The sequence below is a fragment of the Sapajus apella genome, unplaced genomic scaffold, assembly GCF_009761245.1.
Source record: "Sapajus apella isolate SASKATOON/1434 unplaced genomic scaffold, GSC_monkey_1.0 scaffold14, whole genome shotgun sequence".
NCBI classification, from domain to species: Eukaryota; Metazoa; Chordata; class Mammalia; order Primates; family Cebidae; genus Sapajus; species Sapajus apella.
The window spans coordinates 1128920-1150945 of record NW_022436954.1 but is presented as its reverse complement, the minus strand read 5'-3'; the positions used below and the strand labels follow the sequence as shown (position 1 = coordinate 1150945).

Sequence of the window (22026 nt, the reverse complement as noted above, 5' to 3'; positions counted from 1 at the left end):
TTTTTTTTTTGAGACGGAGTTTCGCTCTTGTTACCCAGGCTGGAGTGAAATGGCGCGATCTCGGCTCACCGCAACCTCTGCCTCCTGGGTTCAGGCAATTCTCCTGCCTCAGCCTCCTGAGTAGCTGGGATTACAGGCACGTGCCACCATGCCTAGCTAATTTTTTTGTATTTTTAGTAGAGACGGGGTTTCACCATGTTGACCAGGATGGTCTCGATCTCTTGACCTCGTGATCCACCCGCCTCGGCCTCCCAAAGTGCTGGGATTACAGGCTTGAGCCACCGCGCCCAGCCTTTTTTTTTTTTTTTTTAAGGCAGGGTCTCACTGTTGCCCAGGCTGAAGTGCAGTGGTGTGATCTCTGCTCATTGCAACCTCCATCTCCTGGGTTTAGGCGATCCTCCTGCCTCAGCCTACCGACTAGCTGGGACTGCAGGTGTGCATCACCACATCTGACTAGTTCTTTTTGGTATTTTTTGGTAGAGACATCATGTTGCCCAATCTGGTATGAACTCCTGGACTCAAGTGATTTGCCCGCCCTGGCCTCCCAAAGTGCTAGAGGCTGGGCAAGGTAGCTCATACCTGTAATCCCAGCACTTTGGAAGGCTGAGGTGGGCAGATCACTTGAGATCAGGAGTTCAAGACCAGCCTGGCCAATATGGCGAAACCTGTTTCCACTAAAAATACCAAAAAAAAAAAAAAAAAAAAAAAAAAAAAAAAAATTAGCCGGACATGGTAGTGAGCACATTTAATCCCAGCTATTCAGAAAGTTGGAGGCAGGAGAATCGCTTGAACCCTGGAGGCGGAGGTTGCAGTGAGCTGAGATCGTGCCACTGCCCTCCAGCCTAGACAACAGTGTGAGGATCTGTCTCGAAAAAAAAGAAAGAAAATGTGAATCAAGTGATGCAAACTCCTCAACAATGTAACTCCAATGTCCAGGCTAACGGGAGAAGGGGAAATCTTGGAAGGCTCACAAATTTCCCAAGAAATTTGGGAAACAAAGTGCTAGGATTACAGGCATGAGCCACCGTGCCTGACCACATCTTTAAATACGTTTATTCACACATATTTGATATTTTTAATGCCATTGTAAATTATATCTTTAAGGCTAGGCGAGGCGGCTAAAGCCTGTAATCCCAGCACTTTGGAAAGCTGAGGCGGGTGGATCACAAAGTCAGGAGTTTGAGATTAGCCTGGCCAACATGATGAAACCCCATCTCTACTAAAAATACAAAAAATTAGCTGGGTGTAGGGTGGGCATCTGTAACCCTAGCTACTCAGGAGGCTGAGGCAGGAGGGCAGGAGAATTGCTTGAACCTGGGAGGCAGAGGTTGCAGTGAACCAAGATCATGCTATTGCACTCCAGCCCAGATGACAGAGTTATGTCATTATTTGTTACCAGTATGCAGAGAGGGATCTGACTTCATGGCCAGGCATGGTGGCTCATGCTTATAATCCCAGCACTTAGGGAGGCAAAGGTGAGAGGATCAGTTGAGGCCGGGTGTTCAGAACTGGCCTGGGCATTGTGGTGAAACCCTGTCTCTACAAAACATTGTGGCAGGCGCCTGAAGTCCCAGCTACTCAAGAGATTGATGTGGGAGTATCACCTGAGCCCAGCAGGTTGAGGCTGCAGTGAGCGGTAATTGTACCACCATGCTCCAACCTGGGCTATGGTGAGACCCTGTCTCAAAAAAAGGAAAAGGTTCTCACTTGGTTGCCCAGGTTAATCTCAAACTCCTGGTCTCCAGCACTCCTCTCACCTTGGTCTCCCAAAGTGCTGGGATTACCTTTGTGAGCCACCACACCTGGACCTATAGATATTCTTTATCAAAATGAAAAAATTCTCCTCTTCTTAGTTTGCTAAGAGTTTTTTAAAAGCCGTGAGCAGGTATTAAATTCCATAACATGGGTTTTCTACATCTTTTGAGACAGCTGTGATTTTTCTGTTATTTGGGGATTTAACTGTTTTTATTTGTTTGTTTATTTTTGAGATGAGGTCATGCCTTATTACCTAGGCTGGAAGGCAGTGGCAGCATCATAGCTCTCTGCAGCCTTGAACTCCTGGGCTAAACTGATCTCCCCACCTCAGCCTCTCAAGTAGCTAGAGTTATAGATGCGTGCCACTGTGCCTTGCTTTTATTTTTTTATTGTTTATTGTTTGTAGCCTGAGGAAACAGTCTCAAGAGCTCCTGAGAAAGTGCACCCCCCTTTTTAAAAAAACTTACAATTACAGAGTACCTGATCTTGATGTAGTCTCCTTTTGCTGGGTTATATTTGGTAATATTTCGTTTAGGATTATTGCATTTATATTCATGAGACTGACTGACTTGTAATTTTACTTTCTTTTGTTGCTCTTGTTGGGATTTGGTGTCAAGGTTATGCTGGTTTTGTAAAACAAGGTAGAATGTATTCTTTCTTTTTCTACTCCCTGGAAGAATTTCTATGAAATTTGTGTTTTCGTCCTTAAATGTTTGAAAGAATTCTTTGGCAAAACCAGCTGATGTAGGATTTTCCTTGTGAGAAGGGACAATTTTAGAATTAATTTTGTAGGTAGACATAGAATTTTGAATATTTCTTCATGTGCCTATTTAGATAAAGCATTTTATTTTTATTTTTCTACATAACATACAGTACTGTTATCTTAGTTTGCTTTATTTATTTATTTATTTATTATAGACGGAGTTTCTCCATGTTGATCAGGCTGGTCTTGAACTTCCGACCTCAGGTGATCTGCCCGCCTCGGCCTCCCAAAGTTCTGGGATTACAGGCATGAGCAACCTTGTCCAGCCACTTGTTTGCTATATTTTTTTTGGGTTTTTTTTTTTTTTTTTTTTTTTTTTGAGACAGCTTCACTGTGTGCCCAGGCTGGAATGCAGTGGTGTGACCTCGGCTCACTGCAACCTAAGCCTTCTGGGCTCAAGCGATTCTCCTGCCTCAGCCTCCTGAGTAGCTGGAATTACAGGCACGTACTACCATGCCCAGCTAAGTTTTGTATTTTTAATAGAGATGAGGTCCGTGTTGGCCAGGTTGGTCTCAAATTCCTGGCCTCAAGTGATCCACCCACCTCGGCCTCCCAAAGTGTTGGGATTACAGATGTGAGCCATTGCACCTGGCCTTTTCTAGTTTCTTGAGTAGATGCTTGTGTTAACTTTTTTCTTTCTAATATTTGTATTTAAGGCTGTACATTCCTCTCTAATCACACGTTTAGCTGCATGTCACAAGTTTTGATATGTCGGATTTTCATTGTCTTTTATGTAAAAATATGTTGTAATTTTCACTGTGGCGTGTTTTGTTGTTCATACCACTTTTAGAAGTGTATTTCTCAACTTCCCAGTGTTTGTGGGGGATTTTCTAGGTACCTTTTTATTGATTTCTAGTTTAATTCTATTAAGATCCCTAAATATATTCTGCATTATTTAAATCCTTTGAAATGTGTTGAGCTTTTCTAATAGCCCAGCATATACTCAGTTTTGTTAAATGTTTCCCGGGCACTTGAAAGTAATATATATCGATAGGAATGTAGTGTTCTGCGTATATCAGTTATATCAATTGTGTTCATTATGTAATTCAGATTCGAGTGCAATGGCGCGATCTCGGCTCACCGCAACCTCCGCCACCTGGGTTCAGGCAATTCTCCTGCCTCAGCCGCCTGAGTGGCTGGGATTACAGGCATGCGCCACCATGCCCAGCTAATTTTTTGTATTTTTAGTAGAGACGGGGTTTCACCATGTTGACCAGGATGGTCTCGATCTCTTGCCCTTGTGATCCACCCGCCTCGGCCTCCCAAAGTGCTGGGATTACCGGCTTGAGCCACCATGCCTGACTTGCCTTCACTTTTGAAGAATGATTTTGCTGGCTGTAGAATTCTAGGTTCATGGTCATTTCCTTGTACCATTTTGTAGCAGTGAGTTCATTGTTTTTTAGCATGCTTCCTTTTTTTTGACAAGTCAGCTTTTGGTGTTATTGTTGTTCCATTTGAAGTAATTCTTGACTTTTTTTTCCCCTCTGGTTGCTTTTTTTATTTTTTGGAGAGGATATTACTTTTATTTAGTTTATCCACCAGAGTGAAAATAACGTCTGTGCAAAACCAAATGTTTGTTACTGTAACTCTCCATCACAATGAAAATCTGAACGGTTTTTTAAAACAGTCAACTCAATCAAAACCCACTACTTCAGAATCAATAGCTTCTTTGAAGCTGCAGTAACAAATATGGTTAAGACTTGAATGTAAAAATTTGGTTGGTTGGAAAGCTAGTTAAAAGCCCTTAAGCTACCATACCCATAATAAAGAATGGTAGATTTAGAAAATCCTGTCTAGCTGGGTATGGTAGTTCACACCAGTGATTACAGCACTTTGGGAGGCCGAGGCACAAGGATCGCTTGAGCCCGGGAATTTGAGACCGACCTGTGCAAAAACTTTCAACGTGCTCAAATAGAATTACATAAAGGCAGAATTACATTTTTTTACATTTTTTACAGAGATATAGTTCACTGAAATCAGCAACACTGGACAGCTGTTAGAGTATTTATGGTACTGAGATAATTAGGAATCCAGGCATCCTTTAGAGTCTGCTGTTGTCCTTTCTTCCCAAATAGAGATTTGTGGACGAGTGGAATGACACCTTTACCAGCAATTGTAGACTTGATGAGAGTCCAATTCTTTATCTCTCCGAGTAGCAAGTTGCAAGTGATAAGGGATAATATGCTTTACTGTGAAGTCTTTTGGTACATTTCCTGCCAGTTCAGGTACCTCTGTGGTGAGGTAGTCCAGGAGGGCTCTGCGGTTCACAGCGGCACTTGTGCGCCCACACGCCCAGGACTGATTGTCCTAGATTTCAGGTGTCAGTGAATACGGCCCACCAGGAACTGCAAATTGGCTCTCTGCGAGTGGGAAGCTGCCTTTGTTGGCCTTCCTGGAGTCCTTCCCAGCCTTACTGCCAGCCATTTTCAATTCTGCTGAAGCTCAAACAGGCAAGGCAGAGAAAGGACTGATCAGACACACAGCAGGATCCCACCAGCTACCTGTTCCTTGCACCAGGATTTGAAGCTGCTGATAGTGGCTTTTAACATTTTCTTTGCCTTAGGCATTAGCAGAACTTGCTATTTGTTGTATTGGTGGCCTGGTTCCTAATCAGTTTTGGAAGTTTTGTGTCTTCTCTCTATAAATATTCCTGTTTTCCACTCATCTTCACTCTGAGGGCCTCCATTTGTGTGTACATTAGGCATTTTTTTTTTTTTTTGAGACAGCACACCTCTGTATTTTCAGTGGAGACGGGCTTCTGCTGTGTTGCTCAGACCAGTCTTGAAGTCTTGGGCTTAAGCAGTCCACTCACATCAGTCTCCCAAAGTGCTGAGATTATAGGCATGAGCTGGCGTGCCTGAGCCATACATATATTTAAGAGACAGGTGGCCAGGCACAGTGGCTCATGCCTGTAATCTCAGCATTTTGAGAGGCCGAGGTGGGTGGATCATCTGAGGTCAGGAGCTTGAGACCAGCCTGGCCAACTTGGAGAAACCCCATCCCATCTCTCCTAAAAATACAAAAATTAGCCAGATGTGGTGGCACACACCTATAATCCTAGCTACTCGGGAGGCTGAGGCAGGAGACTTGCTTGAGCCCGGGAGGCGGAGGTTGCATGCCAAGATTGTGCCATTGTACTCCAGCCTGGGTGACAAGAGCAAAACTCCATCACAAAAAAAAAAAAAAAAGAGAGAGACGGGCACTCTGTTGTTGCTGAGGCTGAAGTGCAGTGGCACATGTGATCACCGTTCACTGCAACCTCAAACTGCAGGACTCAAGCAGTCCTTCTGCCTCAGCCTTCTGAGTAGCTGGGACCATAGGCATGTGCCACTATGCCCAACTAACTTTTAAATTTTTTGTAGAGGCAGGGTCTTGCTATTTTGCCCAGGCTGGTCTTAAACTCCTGACCTCAAGCGGTCCCCCCACCTCGACATTTCAAAATGGGATTACAGGCGTGAGCTACTGTGCCCAAAATCTAATGTCTAGATTTTTTTTTACTGACCCATCTTCCACCTCACTCATCCTCTCTTCATTTGTGTCCAACCTGCTGTTTAGCCCATAGATTGAGTTCTTAATCTCAGTTATAATTTTCAGTCCTAGAATCCGCTTAATTCCTTTTACTATTCTAGTTCTCTAGTGAAACTTTTTCCTTTTGTCAACTATCTTTTTGAACAGTTGACATTTGCATCTGATAACTCTATTATATGGGTCACCTCCGAATCTGTTTTTGTTTTTCGTTTTTCTCTTGGTTCATTTGCTGATATGCCCATTTTTGTTTTTAATTCAGTCAGACATTATGTATGAAAACTGTAGGAGCACTGAGTGATGCTGTCTTCTTTCGGAAAGTTTCCCTCTGTCATCTAGCACATGCCCAGAGCAGGGACAGATGATTTCAGCTCCATCAGGGCCTGGGTGACCGGAGACTGGGATTCAGTAAGCCTCAGTTGAAGCTGCCTTCCCCCAACCTCCTGCTCCCAGTGTAACCATCTGGGGGTTCCATCTGAAACCCTGGAGTATTTCCCAGGCCCCTCTTTCTTGGCATGTCCTGGAGCCCAAGTTCTGTCTCCCTAACACCATGAGACTACTGAAAGCCCAGCTTCTTGGCCAGGTTTGCAGAGTGTTGGGCTCATTTCCTGTGCCTCCCTTTTCTCTGGGATCTTGGCACCTTAAGTACTGGCTGACTGTCAGGCTTGTACTTCTTTTTGTCTTCCGAGCCCCTTGGGGCTTTCTAGAGCTCTTAAACCACTACTTTCTCCTGAGTTTTCTTCTCAGTTTATCGGTGCACTGCCCCAAAATCCTTCCGAATTGTCAAATGCCTGGAGAGGGAGTGGGGGCTCTGAGTACTGGCCTCATGTCAGTGGGCTTCCTTTGTGTTTGGAATGCTGGTCCCTTCAGAGTTGTGGCTGCCTTGGCATCTCTTTGAGGCCTGCAAACAGACTTTAAAGTCATACTCACCTTTTCTAGTTCTTGGTGGGATGCCATGCTCCAGGCCACCATGCATATAACTGAAAATGGAGCTGGGGCGGGCATGCTCTCTCTGTCTGCAGCACACACCCAGGCTGTAGACATTGGCTATCATTCCTGATAGGGAGCAGGCAGAACCCGCTAACCTTGCTTAGTCTACATTGTCCAGTTGCTTTCTTTTCTTTCCAGTCTGCTTCTCATGACATTGTCCAGTTTCTAATCAGAATTCCTCATTTGCCCCTGCCCAGTCACTTAACCGCTTAAGGACAGTAGGGCAAGTGACCCGCACAGTGGGAGACACAGCCCTCGGCCTCCAGTTCCTGTCTTGGCCACTGTGTGGGCGGTTCCACCCTGCGCTAGTCTTTCCTCTTCCCCTTGCCCTGTGCCAGCCCAAGGGAGGGTTTGTGATGACATATCTGGCAGTGGCAAAGACGAAGGCTAGGGAGGTGGGAGAGGTTATGTGCATGGTGTTTAGTCTTATTTTTGAGATGGGGTCTTGCTGTGTTGCCCAAGCTGGTCACAAACTCCCAGGCTCAAGCAACCCTTCTGCCTCAGCTTCCTGAGTAGCTACGACTATAGGCATGAGCCACTGTGCCCAGCTGTCTAGTGTTTATTCTATGAACTGATCACATGTGTGTTTACTTTTTGAATGCTTTTTTTTTTTTTTTTTAAAGAAGGTTGGCTCTTGTTGCCCAGCCTGGAGCGCAGTGATGCCATCTCAGCTCGCTGCAACCTCTGCCTCCCAGGTTCGAGTGATTCTCCTGTCTCAGCCTTTTGAGTAGCTGGGACTGTAGGCACGCACCAGCACAGCGCACTTATTTTTGTATTTTCAGTAGAGACAGGTGTCACCGTATTGGTAAGGCTGATCTCGAACTTCTGACCTGAGGTGATCCACCCACCTCGGCCTCCCAAAGTGCTGGGATTATAGGCATGAGCCATTGTGCCCAACAGAATGCTTTTTTTTTTAATTTTAAACAAATACTGCTTAATTTCACTTTAAAGTTTCAGCTGCATTTTCAGATGCAGATTTTATTTTAAACTTGAGTGCAGTGATTTTTACAGTCTTTTTGAAAGCACAAATGAGATTTTTAGAAGTCCTCTCACCTGAAGAACTCTAATGTATGAAACCTGGAAAAGGGACCGTTCACCTTTAATTGCAGGTGAGGTCCCAAATTTTACCACTCTCTCTCCCAGTCTGCTAATCCCTGAGGCAGTGGGTACAAAACCCAGAACACTCTAAGAAATGAGGTTTTCGAATCAAATAAAAACTTAGTGAAAAAGAAGTCTACTTGTGTCAGGTGTACTTATTGTCGACGAGATGGGTGAGCTTCAGCCGGTTGCAGTCGAAGGTGTGCTGGATGGATTGGGAAGGTGGGAGGCTGCGAGACAGCCTGTTAAGGAGGCGATTCCTGCAGTGTAGGCGTGAAGTGCTAGAGCCCAAACTAGGATGCTGGAATACAAGGGTGGCGGGCAGCAGAAAAGGAAACCTGGCAGAACTGTGCAGGACTCGAGGATGAGAGCTGAGTGACAGATGCCAGGGGAAAGCTTGGTGGGAGATGGGGGAGGGGTGCAAAGAGGAGACGCTGGTGTTTGGCAGTGTTGAGAGGTATTTGTGGCTGTCACAGCTAGGGGCAGGGATGCTCTGAAACATTCCGAAGTGGAGCCCCCTCAGCAAAGAATTATCTGGCCCCAAGTGTTAGAAGTGTCCAGGTTTAGGTGTAAAGAATCAGAAGCTTTTCTCAAGTATTGCTGTTAGGTTGGTGCAAAAGTACTTTTTGCATTACTTTTAATGGCAAAAGCCGCTTTTTTTTTTTTTTTTTTTTTTTTTTTTTTTTGCTCCAACCTAATAATGATGCAAAGGTGGCCACAACTGTAATTTGTGAAATGCTGCAAACAAGGTACTTTCTAAGCTTAACCTAGTGAACAAATTAGGAAGAATTGGAATTAGGTAAAACTAGCTAAATGACTCTTCCCCAAGGGTAAATACTAATGAGTGCCCCTTCAGATGGTGCCCCCACCATGTGTTTTACTGACTGCTTTTTTAGTGGTAGGTGGCAAAACACCTCTTAAAATACCATGCTTGTTTTCATTGTCTTTGGTTTATGAAATAATTGAATATATCCTTTCAGAATAATATTTGGCCGTTTACATCTCTCTTTTGCACACACTGAATTTGCCATCCTGTCTTCCTGTTTCTAAACCTTCCATCGTCGGCAAGGAGACAGAGTCCTCCCTCCTGTTTTGTTGAGCCCTGTGTGAATATTGCCGTTCTAGGCTCCTGTAGACAGTGGTAGAGACAGACAGCATCTCTGCCTGCAGAGCGCTGTCACAGCCACCCATGCCTTTCAAAGCAGGTGCCAGTTGCGAGATACGTCCAGAGAGAATGAAGTGATTAAGGAGAAAGGACCTTGGTCGAGTGCGGTGGGCTGTCAAGCATACTGTGGTCCAGGAAGGTGAGGCTTTGGAGGGGATTTGCTTTGGAGCTGAGAGATGAAGACTGAGAGGAACTAGGTATGAGAGCTTTCTCAGCAGTGGGGCTACTTGAGCAAAGGCCAGAGCAAAAGAGAGCTTAGCACTTAGCTGAGTCAAAGCTGGGGACCGTGGCCATGGCTGCTGGGCCTGGAGGGAAGGGAAGAGTGAACAAGGTAGGGTTGGCTAGGTAGGTTGGGATGGGATCAGACAGAGGCAAGGACTTGCTTGTTTTTGTTTTGTTTAATTATCTTAGGGCCTCAGTACTCTGTGTGCTTCATGGCCTCAGGGGAGGTAATGATGTGATTTGGCTGTGTTTTATTTGTTTTTATTTATGTATGTATTTAAGATGGAGTCTTCCTCTGTTGCTGAGTCTGTAGTGCAGCGGCACGATCTCGGCTCACTGCAGCCTCTACCTTCTGCTTTCGAGCGATTCTCCTGCTTCAGCCTCCCGAGTAGCTGGGATTACAGGCGCCCGCCTGGCTAACTTTTAGTAGAGACAGGGTGTTTCACCATGTTGCCCAGCCTTATCTTGAACTCCTGACCTAGGTGATCCTCCCGCCTCAGCCCCCCAAAGTGCTGGGATTACAGGAGTGAGCCACTGCACCCAGCCTCTGGCTGAGTTTTTAAAAGAGCATGCTATGTGGATAATGAGCTGGGGCTGGAGGGAGGAATGGACCCAGAGTAGAAACCACTGATTAGAGTAGAGGCACTTCAACTGCATGGGTTTAGGCTATAAAGTTAGTGCTGTGGGCCGAAGTTAAAAACCCTTCTCATCACCCATCCCATAAAGCACAGAATAATGTATACTTTTTAATTATCACACACGTAAAATACATAGTGTTTTAATGTAATATAAATAATGTTTGTATATATAGAATGTATACATTAATGTATTCAGGTATTTTGAGTGTCTGTTATGTGTCAGACACTGTTCTAGGTGCTGAATATTCCATAGGTAAAAAGAATTTTTCAGCCTACATTTTTTTAGTTGCATAAAGAGAGATGGAAAAAACCAAACTTACATAGTTGGGTTTGAGCAAGTTAAATGCATAGATGATGTAATGTGGGAGCACTTTCTGCTTTTCATCTGTGTTTGTGTAGGCGGAACTTTGGGAGGTGGCTTTCCTTGGGAGTTTCAGCTGCCCACTGTACTCCTTCACTCTCAACAGCTGTGCCTCATAGATGCCCTGCCTGACTGCCATGCTGTGTACTTTCATTTGCATAGGCTTTGGGCTCTTTAAATTCAACACTGGCTCAAACCATCTTTCCCCCACATCTGTCCCCACTCCTGTGAATGGTAGTTTTCTACCTAGTCAGGAGGTCAGGAGGTGGCTATGTCTTCTTTTTTTTTTTTTTTTTTTTTGAGACAGAGGCTTGCTGTGTCTCTCAGGCTGGAGTGCAATGGCATGATCTCAGCTCCTTGCAGCCTCAGCCTCCTGAATAGCTGGGACTAGAGGCACCCATCACCACACCCTGCTAATTTTTGTATTTTTGTAGAGACAGGGTTTCACCATGTTGGCCAGGCTGCTCTTGAACTCCTGAGCTCAGGTGATCCACCCGCCTTGACTTCCCAAAGTGCTGGGATTACAGGCGTGAGCCACTGCGCCCAGTCCTGTGTCTCTTTTTTTTTGCACCAACCTTATCCTTCTAGTCTCTAGGACCTATGGGATGGACCTTTCTATCTCTTGGAGGTTACTGCTGAACCCACTGACTCTCAGACCTGGACCCTTTTGTCTTCACTGGATTGACTCCTGTGGCCCCTGGCTGTTTGGAGCTTCATTCCAATTTCTTTTCTTTTTCTTTTATTTTGAGACAGAATCTTGCTCTTCTGAAACTTCAATCCAATTTTTTTCTTTTTCTTTTTCTTTTTCTTTTTTTTGTTCTTTCTTCCTTCCTTTCCTTTCCTTTCCCCTTTCCTTTCCTTTCCTCTTTTCTTTTTTTTGAGACAGCCTTGCTCTGTTGCCCAGGCGTGAATGCAGTGGTAATATTTCGGCTCACTGCAGCCTCCAACTCCTGGGTTCAAGCGATTCTCCTGCCTCAGTCTCCTGAGTGGCTGGGACTACAGGTGCATGCCACCACACCCAGCTAATTATTTTTGTATTTTTAGTAGAGGCGAGGGGTTTCACCGTGTTAGCCAGGATGGTCTCTATCTCCTGACCTTGTAATTAATCTGCCTACCTTGGCCTCCCAGAGTGTTGAGATTACAGACGTGAGTCACTGTGCCCAGCCCTCTCTGATTTCTTATCCCTCATTGCAGCAAGGTCTTTTTTTTTTTTTTTTTTGAGACAGGGTCTCACTTTGTCACCCAGGCAGAGTGCAGTGGTGTGATCTTGGCTCGTTGCAGCATTGATCTCCTGGGCTCAAGCAATCCTTCTACCTCAGTAGGAAGCTGGGACTACAGGCGTGTGCCACTACACCTGGCTAATTTTTGTGTGTGTGTATGTATATATATGAATATATTATTATTTTGTAGAGAAGGGGTCTTGTTATGTTGCCTAGACTGGTCTTGAACTCTTGAGCTCAAGTGATCTGCCCACCTCAGCCTCCCAGAGTGCTGGGATTACAGGCATGAGCCACTGCATGGGCCAAGGTCTTTCTGAAACGCACGTTTGGCTGCCTTTCCTTCATTCAGAACACTTCTGCTCTCCACTTCCCCTCGGGCTGAAGGCTCCTGTGTCCCCACATCCTGGCCTGGCCCTCCCTGCTCTCTCAGTTGTGGGTAGCTCCTCACTTGCAGACCTCTCGCTGTTTTTGTACAACTTGGTAAATAAGCCCTTCTCTCAGATTAGGCCTTTCTTATCTTCTGCTTGCCAACTTCATTCTAGCTACAACCAAGTAATTTGGTATGGCTCTTTCAGTGATCCGGTTTTCCCCTGTGTATACTTATCCTCAAAAATGCCCATGTTCTGATGCAGTGGTTTGACTTCAGCTAAGGAAATAGTTTTTGTTTTCTTTTTTTTTTGGAAACACAGGAGTCTTTATGTTACCCAGGCAGGTCTCGAACTCCTGGCTTCAAGTAGTCCTCCTGCCTTGGCCTCCGTAAGTGTTGGGATTATAGGCATCAGCCACTGCACCCAGCTTTTTTTTTTTTTTTTTGTCTGTTTTTTAAAAAATTTGTTTTTAGAGATGGGGGGGTCTCACTTTGTTTCTTAGGCTGGCGTGCAGTGACACAGTCACAGCTCCCTATAGCCTCGACCTCCCTAGCTCAGCTAATCCTCCCACTTCAGCCTGTTGAGTAGCTGGGACCACATGCACGTGCCACCACACCTGGCTAGTTTTTTCTTTTATTTTTGTAAAGATGAGGTCTCCCTATGTGCCCCAGGCTGGTCTTGAACTCCTGGGCTCAAGCGATCCTCCCACTTGGTCTCCCAAAGTGCTGGGATTACATAATTATGTTGGCCCTAACAACTTGTGTAGTTAGATTTTTAAATTCAGACATTTGTGTAGAATGTGTGTAGGTCCCACTGCACTGGGACTGACCGTCTGTCACTTGCCCTCCAGCTGTGCCTCTTCTGTCTGCATTTTGCATCCCTCCCAGGCTCCCAGCTCCCAGAGGTCTCCTTCTTGGTGGTAGAAAGTGGGGCCACTGCCTGAGGTGTGATTGCAGATCCCTCCTTTGACTCTCTCTCTGCAGTTACTTGTTCCCAGGGGACCTTCAGCCCAATGGTTTTAGTATCCACTGGTGGTCTCTGCTCAAATCATTTCTTACCCTGGAAGTTGAAGAGGGGCGATTTTCCCAGCTCTCCACCCATGTACAGTGATGAACAGATACTCCTGTGTGAAGAGGAGCGTTCTCCTTTGTTGACTTTCCAGCTCTCTCCGTCACTGAGGACACTACGTATTAGAGTCAGGCATTGTCATTGCTCCTTGGATGCTCGTATCGTCCCCTTCAGATTGGCTCCTGTGTCTTTTTGCCAAGACCCCATTAGTTTTTGAGTGCTTCATTGCTTTCTGGCACAGAAATTTGTCCCAGGCTTGCTTTGTACTTTTCCTGCCTCAGATCTGAAATTATTCCTCTCAGGAGCCCTGGTCCCCTTTATTGGGAAATGGTATTTAGAAATCAGCATTTGGGGCTAGGTATGCTCATTGTCACGGGGGCAGCATCTTTTTTTGTTTGTTTGTTTGAGGTGGACTCTTGCTCTGTCACCCAGGCTAGAGTGTAGTGGTGCCATCTCAGCTCACTACAACCTTTGCCTCCCGGGTTCAAGTGATTCTCCTGCCTCAGCCTCCCAAGTAGCTGGGATTACAGGCAAGCACCACCGCGTTCAGCTAATTTTTATCGTATTTTTAGTAGAGACGGAGTTTCACCATGTTGGCCAGGCTGGTCTCGAACCCCTGACCTCAGAACTCCACTTGTCCTGGCTTCTGAAGTGCTGGCATTACAGGCATGAGCCACTGTGCTCAACTGAAGGTAGCATCTTTTATGTCCTTTAAGTAGACAGAGCTAGAAAAAAACGTTCATTTAAAAAGCCTCCAGGCTGGGCATGGTAGCTATGCTCCAGCACTTTGGGAGGCAGATCACGAGGTCAGGAGTCTGAGACTAGCCTGACCAACGTGGTGAAACCCTGCCTCTGCTAAAAATACACAAATTAGCCAGGTTTGGTGGTGTTTGCCTGTAGTCCCAGCTACTCAGGAGGCTGAGGCAGGAGAATCACTTGAACCCCGGAGGCAGAGGATGGAGTGAGCTGAGATCATGCCACTGCACTCCAGCCTGGGCAACAGAGCAAGATAATGTTTCCAAAAACAAAAAACAAACCCTCCAATTTCATACTGATTTTTAAAAATAAACATTTTTTCTCTTATTTTAATATTTACACGTCTTAAACTGATGATTTTGACTTCTAATGATAACTAACATTGTTTTCCTTGTCTATGATATAGATAAAATGGGTTCAGCATTTTAATACATTGTTCTTATAATCAACCTTTCCAGTGAAGTTGAGGATTCCTTTGGCTTTAGAAATAAACACATCTTAAGAATATATAGTTAGAATAATGGGTTTAAAGCAATTTGTTGTAACATAACCACACAGGTGAAGTAATTATCAATTTGATAAATAGGTTCATTTGTTCCTATTTATTCTTAATTTCAGACTTTACATTTTATAACCTTTCTAAGTAGCTGAGGCTACAGGCATGCACCACCGTGTCCAGCTGATTTCTGTGTTTCTAGTAATGATGGGGTCTCGCCGTGTTGCCTAGGCTGGTCTTGAACTCCTGGGCTCAAATGACCTGCCTTGGCCTCCCAGTGTGTTGGGATTACAGGTGTGACTCACTGCGCCCAGCCAAGTTTATTCTTTTTCAAGCTAGGTGCAGTGGCACACGCCTGTATTCCAAACTACTTGAGAGGCTGAGGTGGGAGGATCACTTGAGACCAGGAGTTCAAGGCCAGCCTGGTTAATATAGCAAGACTCTGTCTCTCAAAAAAACATTTTTTTTAAAGTTTACTATATGTCAGCCAGGTGCAGTGGCTCACGCTTCTAATCCCAGCACTTTGCGAGGCCGAGGCAAGTGGAACACCTCTTGAGCCCAGGTGTCTGAGAGCAGCCTAGGCAACATGTCAAAATCCTGTCTCCACAAAAAAATAAAAAAATTTGCCAGGCTTGGTGGTGCACATCTGTGCCAGCTACTCAGGAGACTGAGGCACTAGAATCGCTTGAGCCTGGGAGATGGAGGTAGCAGTGATCCAAGATCATACCACTGCACTATAGCCCGGGTGATAGAGCAAAACCTTGTGTAAAAAAAAAAAAAAAAAGTTTATTATTTTTCAAATACACAAAACATTTGCATGGTTCAAAAGACCAGAACTATGTAAAAATGTAAACACAGAGGTCTTGCACCCAGCCCTGTCACACCCACCCTGATAGGTAGGGTGAGTATGTGTTCAGTTTGCATGGACTACTCCCTGTTTTTGCCTGTTATTGTGTAGCAATTAGTGATAGTGCCTTCTTTCACTCTCAGAAATGAAGCATAGCTAAACTTTGTTGGCGCCTGCTAATGCTAATTTAGAGATGTGGACAAAATGTTTCCACTTTGTAGATTTCTTTCCCCTGTAGCTAAAAGTAAGGGCTTGGCTGAATCCTGCAGACTTTTGGATTGAGGTTCTCTTGGCAGAGCAGGTTGGTTCACCCATGGAGTTCATATTCTTTTCACAGAGTCTCATTCCTATTCGGAAGAGGAAATTTCATTTTGCTCTGAAAATAAATTTGGGAACTTGAAGCATATTGTACATTTCCAGGTTTTTCTGCTTTGCAAAGGGCTAATTATTTCTCCTGCCTATATAGTTGTAAACCTTTGCCAGTACTCATATAAGAATTGATTTCAAGTTGTGACATGCTGAAGTTGTTGAATCATGTATAGAAAAGTTAAAGTTCTACTTGAGATGAATCAGTATTTCTGAGCGATTGATCTCTCGAAATCTTAAGGTGCTGTGAAGAAGCTAGGGCAGCCTCTTCCACCTTAAAAATAATTTATGGGGAAAGCATGAATGACTGCTGAGACCATAGCATTCTATGTACCCTAAGAGAGATATAGCCGGTGAGATTATTTTGAGTAGTCTGATTGTTAATTTGAATAGTCTGATGTGGTATTTCTTTTCATGCAAATTAAAATCTGAAGAACTTTACTTGTGACTAAATGTGAGATCCCATTGATGCAGAAAGGCTTAAAGAAATTCTGAATAAAATTCAATTAGCTGCCCGTGGCTCAGCCCATTTTCCACTCCCATAGACACTGAGGCGTTCACGTTGGAGGCTGGTGCTTAGCAGATGGGCGCTGTGCTCTTTGTGCTTCTTGAAGGTACTTTTCAAACAGTAGTTGAGTGAGTCTCCCTTCCTCTGGTTCTTTCTGTGTTTGATGGGGACCTGTTGACTTAAATGAATATTTATTTTTTTATTTTTGAGACAGGGTCTCACTCTGTTACCCAGGCTGGAGTGCAGTGGTGTGATCACAGCTCACCGAAGCCTCAGCTCTCCGGGCTCAGGATCCTCCCGTCTCGGCCTCCCGAGTAACTGGAACCACAGGCGTCTGCCATCATGCCTGGCTAATTTTTATATTTTTTTGTAGAGACAGGGTTTCACCATGTTTCTCAGGCTGGTCTTAAACTCCTGGTCTCAAGTGACCCACCTGCCTAGGCCTCCCACAGTGCTGGGATCACACATGTGAGCCACCACACCCCAAGTGGGTAGTTTAGAGGCAGGCTGTGTGCCGCGTGCATCCTTTCTGTCTGCCTCTGTAGGTAGATTCCACTCCGCCTCCTTTGTGTGGATTCCCGGGTTGGGGTGCAGGCTGGGCGGGTGGCAAGGAGAGCTGTAGGTTTGTGTGGAGCCTGGGCTTGGAGCCGGCTGGACTCGCGTGTCCCCTTTGCCTTATTACCTTTGTCACGCTCCCTCATTGCTGAGCCTTCTGTTTCTCACAGCAAATTAGAGATGATAATAATTCGCTTAATTTTTAGCAAATATGTATCGTGTGCTCTGTGTATGTACCATCCAGGGGCTAGGTGTATGGATGTTTGGGAGATAGAATGAGCTAATAGTGAATGTTTATTGCCTCTGTTCCTCTTTATAGGAATGATCCCACTGAAGCCTCGTAACAGGACTATAAAGTAGAACACTGTTATGTACCCCATTTTGTAGATGAAGAAAGTGAGGCATAGAGATGTTTGGTAACTCACTCAGGATCCTATAGATATTACATGGTAGAGGCTGGATGTGAACCCAAGCAGCCTGACTCCAGAGTTCTTTAACTGTGTGAAAAGACTGGGCACAACAGTATCCCTCAGCCCCCTATAGTATTACTGGAGTGCACATGTTACAGTTCTTTTGTGGAGGGACTTGTCTCTCAGGTCCCCTGCTCCACCCTTCAGCAGCCAGGGCAGCTGTGTGGGCTTCCCCTGCCTGGGATGGGAGCCTCGTCTGAGCAAGGTACCTGCCCGTGTAGCCTGCCGCCTGGTGCTGTTCTGTTGCCAGTGTTGAGCACAGCCCCTGGCACACATAGACTCAGGCACAGTGATGGGTCCTCGAGTGGTGATGACATCATTTCCTACACAGGATCTTTTAACAGTCACCTACCTGCTCCTCAGTGACTTGTCTAGTTCTGTTCCTAGCTCTTCCATGTGGTTAATCCAAGGCATTTAAAGTTTCCTTTTTTTCCCCTTTCTTCAGTGCTTTTTCCAGAAACTTTTTCGTGTGCAGAACAAGGGGGCTTCAGTGTGTTATGTGTTGGCTGCATAGCAAATATGTGACCCTATTGTTTTGTTTCCCGTCAATCAACTCTTGGCCCATCATAAAATTAAAATTCGATAACCTGCAATTTCATGTTATTTTGATGATAACCATAAACAGATCACTGGAACAGCAGAGAAGCAAATAAAACAAGGCCGCTCCCCTTACCCCTGGGTGGGAGCTGTAGGTTGGCAGAGTGCTAGCAGCTGTAGCCCAGGAGCCAGCGGGGTCTTCTGGTCTGCCATCGCTGAATCTGCTGGAGCCTTGTGTGACTTCTCTGGAGGATAGAGTGGGTGAACTGGGCCCTGTAGTTTAAGTAAAGCTTTCTGAAAGAAGCCAGAAGGGCCTTTTCCATAGGTGAACAATGCAGAATGGCTCATGGGAAAGTCAGCTGCCCTGGGGAGCCATTTGCTGACACCCTTAGCCTCTGCTTTACCCTGTCCTCAAAGGAGTCCTAGGAAGGCAGTTGGAAAGCCCTAGGGTTAGTGATTTTGATCCCTTTCAGCTCTGTGATTCTTTAAATATTCTATAGCTCCTGCACAGTGCATTCTCTCTCCCTCCCCCTCCCCCATCCCCTCTCCTTGTCTTTTGACTGGTCTTGCTCTGTTGGCCAGGCTGGAGTGTAGTGAGAGCAAGGCTCCCTGCAGCCTCGACTTCCTGGGCTGAAGCAGTCCTCCCCCCTCAGCCTCTCACTGGGACCATCAGTGTGCTGTGCACCACCATGCCCAGCTGAGTTCTGTATTTCTTGTAGACACCAGGTTTCGCCATGTTTCCCAGGCTGGTCTCAAACTCCTGGGCTCAAGCGATCCTTCTACCGTAGCCTCCCAAAGTGCTGGGATTATAGGTGCAAGCCACTGCGCCTGGCCTGCACCGTTCCTTTTTGCAAATTGTAGAGAAAGGTTAAACTTTTATTCCAGTGTTCACCTGCAGAAGCCCTGAGCAAGTGTTTGGAGGTGGTGAGGTGATGGAAGTTGGTGAGGGACGGAGAGAGGAACACTGGGAAGGAAATACAGTGTTCCTGCTGAAGGGCTACATCCATCTCCTTTAGACATGTGACAAAAAGCAGGATTTTGGTGCCTTTGAATGGGGATGCAACTCCTACCTTGAGTGTAATGAAGCTTTGCAACAAAGGCAAAGCGTCGGAAGGGAAATGGTGAGAATTTTCTTCATCGCATTTGTTTCTGTGTTTATGGAGAGAATTGCTTGTTAATGCGGTGTGATTTTGAGGTCGTGTGTAAGAGCATGGGCTTGGGGTCTGGGCTGTCTCCTTAGCTCTCTGCTGCTCACTATGAGACATGTCTCACAGAGTTGTGGTGAAGATAGTTAATTCCCATGAAGCTCTCAGAAGAGAGCCTGGTATTTAATAAGCATTCAGTAAATGTTAGTCATTCTTCTGATAGTCATTATTGAATGGGCTAATGTAGTTTGTTTGGGGAAGAATGCTTTTCCCTGTGAGCCCCAAAGTTAATTGTGATCAATAGAAAACAAAAACGGAGAACCTAGGTGTGGCTCATGCTTGTAATTACAGCACTTTGGAAGGCTGTGGTGGGACGATCAGTTGACGCCAGGAGTTCGAGACCAGCCTGGGCAACACAGCAAGACCCTATTTCTACAAAGACTCAAAAAGCTGTTTGGGTGTGGTGGTGTGTCCCTGTAGTCCCAGCTACCCAGGAGGCTGAGGCGAAAGAATCACCTGAACCCAGTAGGTTAAGGCTGCAGTGAGCTGTGATCGCACCACTGTACTCCAGCCTGTGTGACAGAGCAAGACTTGTCTCTAAAATGAAAAACAGAGAAAAATGAAAAAGGAAGTATCATATGCAAACAATATGGAAACGTATAGAGTGTGGTGTATTGTCTGAAGGGTGCATTCATGCTTGGGAATAATGGATGAAATTCTAAGTTGTGAAAATACAAGTAACTGGTAAATAAGCCTGCTAAATCAAGGAGCTTGTTACACACTGCCTGTGTGATCTGCACAGAAAAATGATTGTAAGGATTTTGACTGGGAGACAGTGCCTCTGGGAAGGTGGAGGACTAGGCCCGGTTTCTCCCGAATGTCTGTGCTCCGAAGCTGTCATCAGCAGATGCAGGAGAGGCAGAGAGAGTGAGTTTCTGGTGCTTTCAACCACCTTATTGGGCCACTTGCTTTTCCTCAAGAGTGGACCATCTCGCATCCATAGGAAGAAGCTCAGTTGCTGGATGGCCAGCATGCCTGACAAATGGCATCAGCATAACTGAAACCCATGACAGCCGTGCCTGGATATCTGGAGACCGCAGTTTAGCGTTTGCTTACATGGTAGTGGTAATGCTCTTTCCCTCCAGAGTTATCAAGAAAAAATGCCATGTGATTCTCTCCTCTCTGCTCTGACTTTCCCCTAGAAAGAAAAAAGAACACATAGTGAATGAAATTCCAAATTAGGTATTTGGATTTCCTTCCTTCCATCAACTTTTCTCTTATATCACTGCCCGTATTACTTTTCTTCCCGTTTCTGATTATCCGTTTCAAGGAGAAAGGTTAGAAGAAAGGTTCATAAACAAGAAGCATTGCCTTCTTGGTTGTGTGTAGAGGGATGCCTGATGGCAGCCGAGTGGTAGAAAGGCCTGTGGGAAAAAGTAGCAGGAGGGTAGGATAAAGGTTTGACATCGGAAGGAATGTGCATTCCAAGGTTGTTTTCTTGTGCAAACCATAGACATACTTGTTTCCAAAACAGTTTAATGATGAATTAGGAGATTGCTTAAAAGCGCATTCCTGTAGATAGGGTCTGGGTGCTTTTCATAAACCCATGAATGCCTGGCACTTTGTTTTTTATGTTCTCCAAACTGTATTTTTACTATAAATTGTTGTTATTAAAAGGCCTAGGTGCTTCCAGGAAGTGATACTTTCTAGAGTGTACCTGCAAGTGTATATTCAAGAACCTGTTTATGAAAAGACTTCCAGGTTGATATATCCTGCGGCGCTGGCCTGAGAACATCAGCTGCTGCTCCGAGGGCTTCCCTGGACTCAGGAGAAAACTTCCTTGCCTTCTTACCTTAGGGTGCTGTTCCCCTATGCTTTGACACACTATCGGGATTGCTGTTATAAATTCATTTTTATGATTCTCTTATTATTAAAAGTTTACAGTAGCCAGGCATGGTGGCTCACGTCTGTAATCCCAGCACTTTGGGAAGCCGAGGCAGGTGGATCACCTGAGGTCGGGAGTTCGAGACCAGCCTGACCAACATGGAGAAACACCGTCTCTACTAAAAATACAAAATTAGCCGAATGTGGTGGTGCATGCGTGTAATCCCAGCTACTCAGGAGGCTGAGACAGGAGAATTGCTTGAACCCAGGAGGCGGAGGTTGCGGTGAGCTGAGATAGTGCCATTGCACTCCAGCCTGGGCAAACGAGTGAAATTCTGTCTCAAAAAGAAAAAGTTTACATTAATACAACATAACAGTCACTTTTTAAACTGTCAGTAATTTAGAGGGCAAGTGTCTAGATACAGTTATTCTGTCTTCATTAAACAGTTTTACCCTGTCTTTTTATTTGGAAGAACGGGTTCTGGGCTGGGCACAGTGGCTCACCGCCTTTAATCTCAGCACTTTGGGAGGTTGAGGCAGGCCGATCACTTGAGCTCAGGAGTTTGAGACCAGCCTGGGCAACACAGCAAGACCCTGTCTCTACAAAAAATACAAAAATTAGCCAGGCATGGTGGCACACACCTGTAGTTCCAGCTATTTGGCAGGCTGAGACAAGAGGATCACGTGAGCCCCGGAGGTTGAGGCTGCAGTGAGCCAAGATTGCACCACTGCATTCCAGCCTGGGCAACAGAGTTAGTCTTAAAAAAAGAAAGAAACAGGTTCTGGGTAGGCTGTTTATTAGCTGCAGCTTTATAATGAAATGTTTTTTTTTGTTACAGGGGTCAGACACCATAGAATAAAATGTTAACACCATGCGCCTGTTGACATCACTCTGTTTACTACGCTACACTGGCAGGTGTTAGGGATTTCTTTTTCATGTTAGGCAAACCCTGTGAAAAGAATCAAGGGAAAGGTAGCCTTGTTACCCAAAAAGATACTGTTCTCAGACAGTTACTTTCGTCTGGAAAAACCCTCTCCTCGGCCCCTCCAGTGGTCTTTATCGCGGGAACTTCTTCCCTTCCCGATGCTCCTGGGACCTCAGCCCTGTGGTTTGTGATTGTTTCAGACGTGTCCATTGGGTGTCCTGCTGTCCCTCCTACCAGAGCTGTGCTCCCATGTCCTTCCAAGTCAGTGTAACCCTCTGCCTCCTGTCCAGGCTTCACTCTTTACCCTTCTGCTCCCCTGCTGCCACTCAGAGGCACTGTCAGGGGTTTCTTTTCTGATCCCAT

General features: G+C 45.4%; 1 protein-coding gene and 1 pseudogene across 16 annotated transcripts in view; one reads left to right on the top strand and one right to left on the bottom strand.

Moving 5' to 3' along the window:
- The window catches only part of PPFIA1 (PTPRF interacting protein alpha 1), a 119313-nt gene that overhangs the window by 6182 nt on the left and 91105 nt on the right, over nt 1-22026 (top strand). The gene's annotated exons all lie outside the window — the stretch shown is intronic.
- LOC116555220 lies at nt 4495-4942 on the bottom strand (annotated as a pseudogene).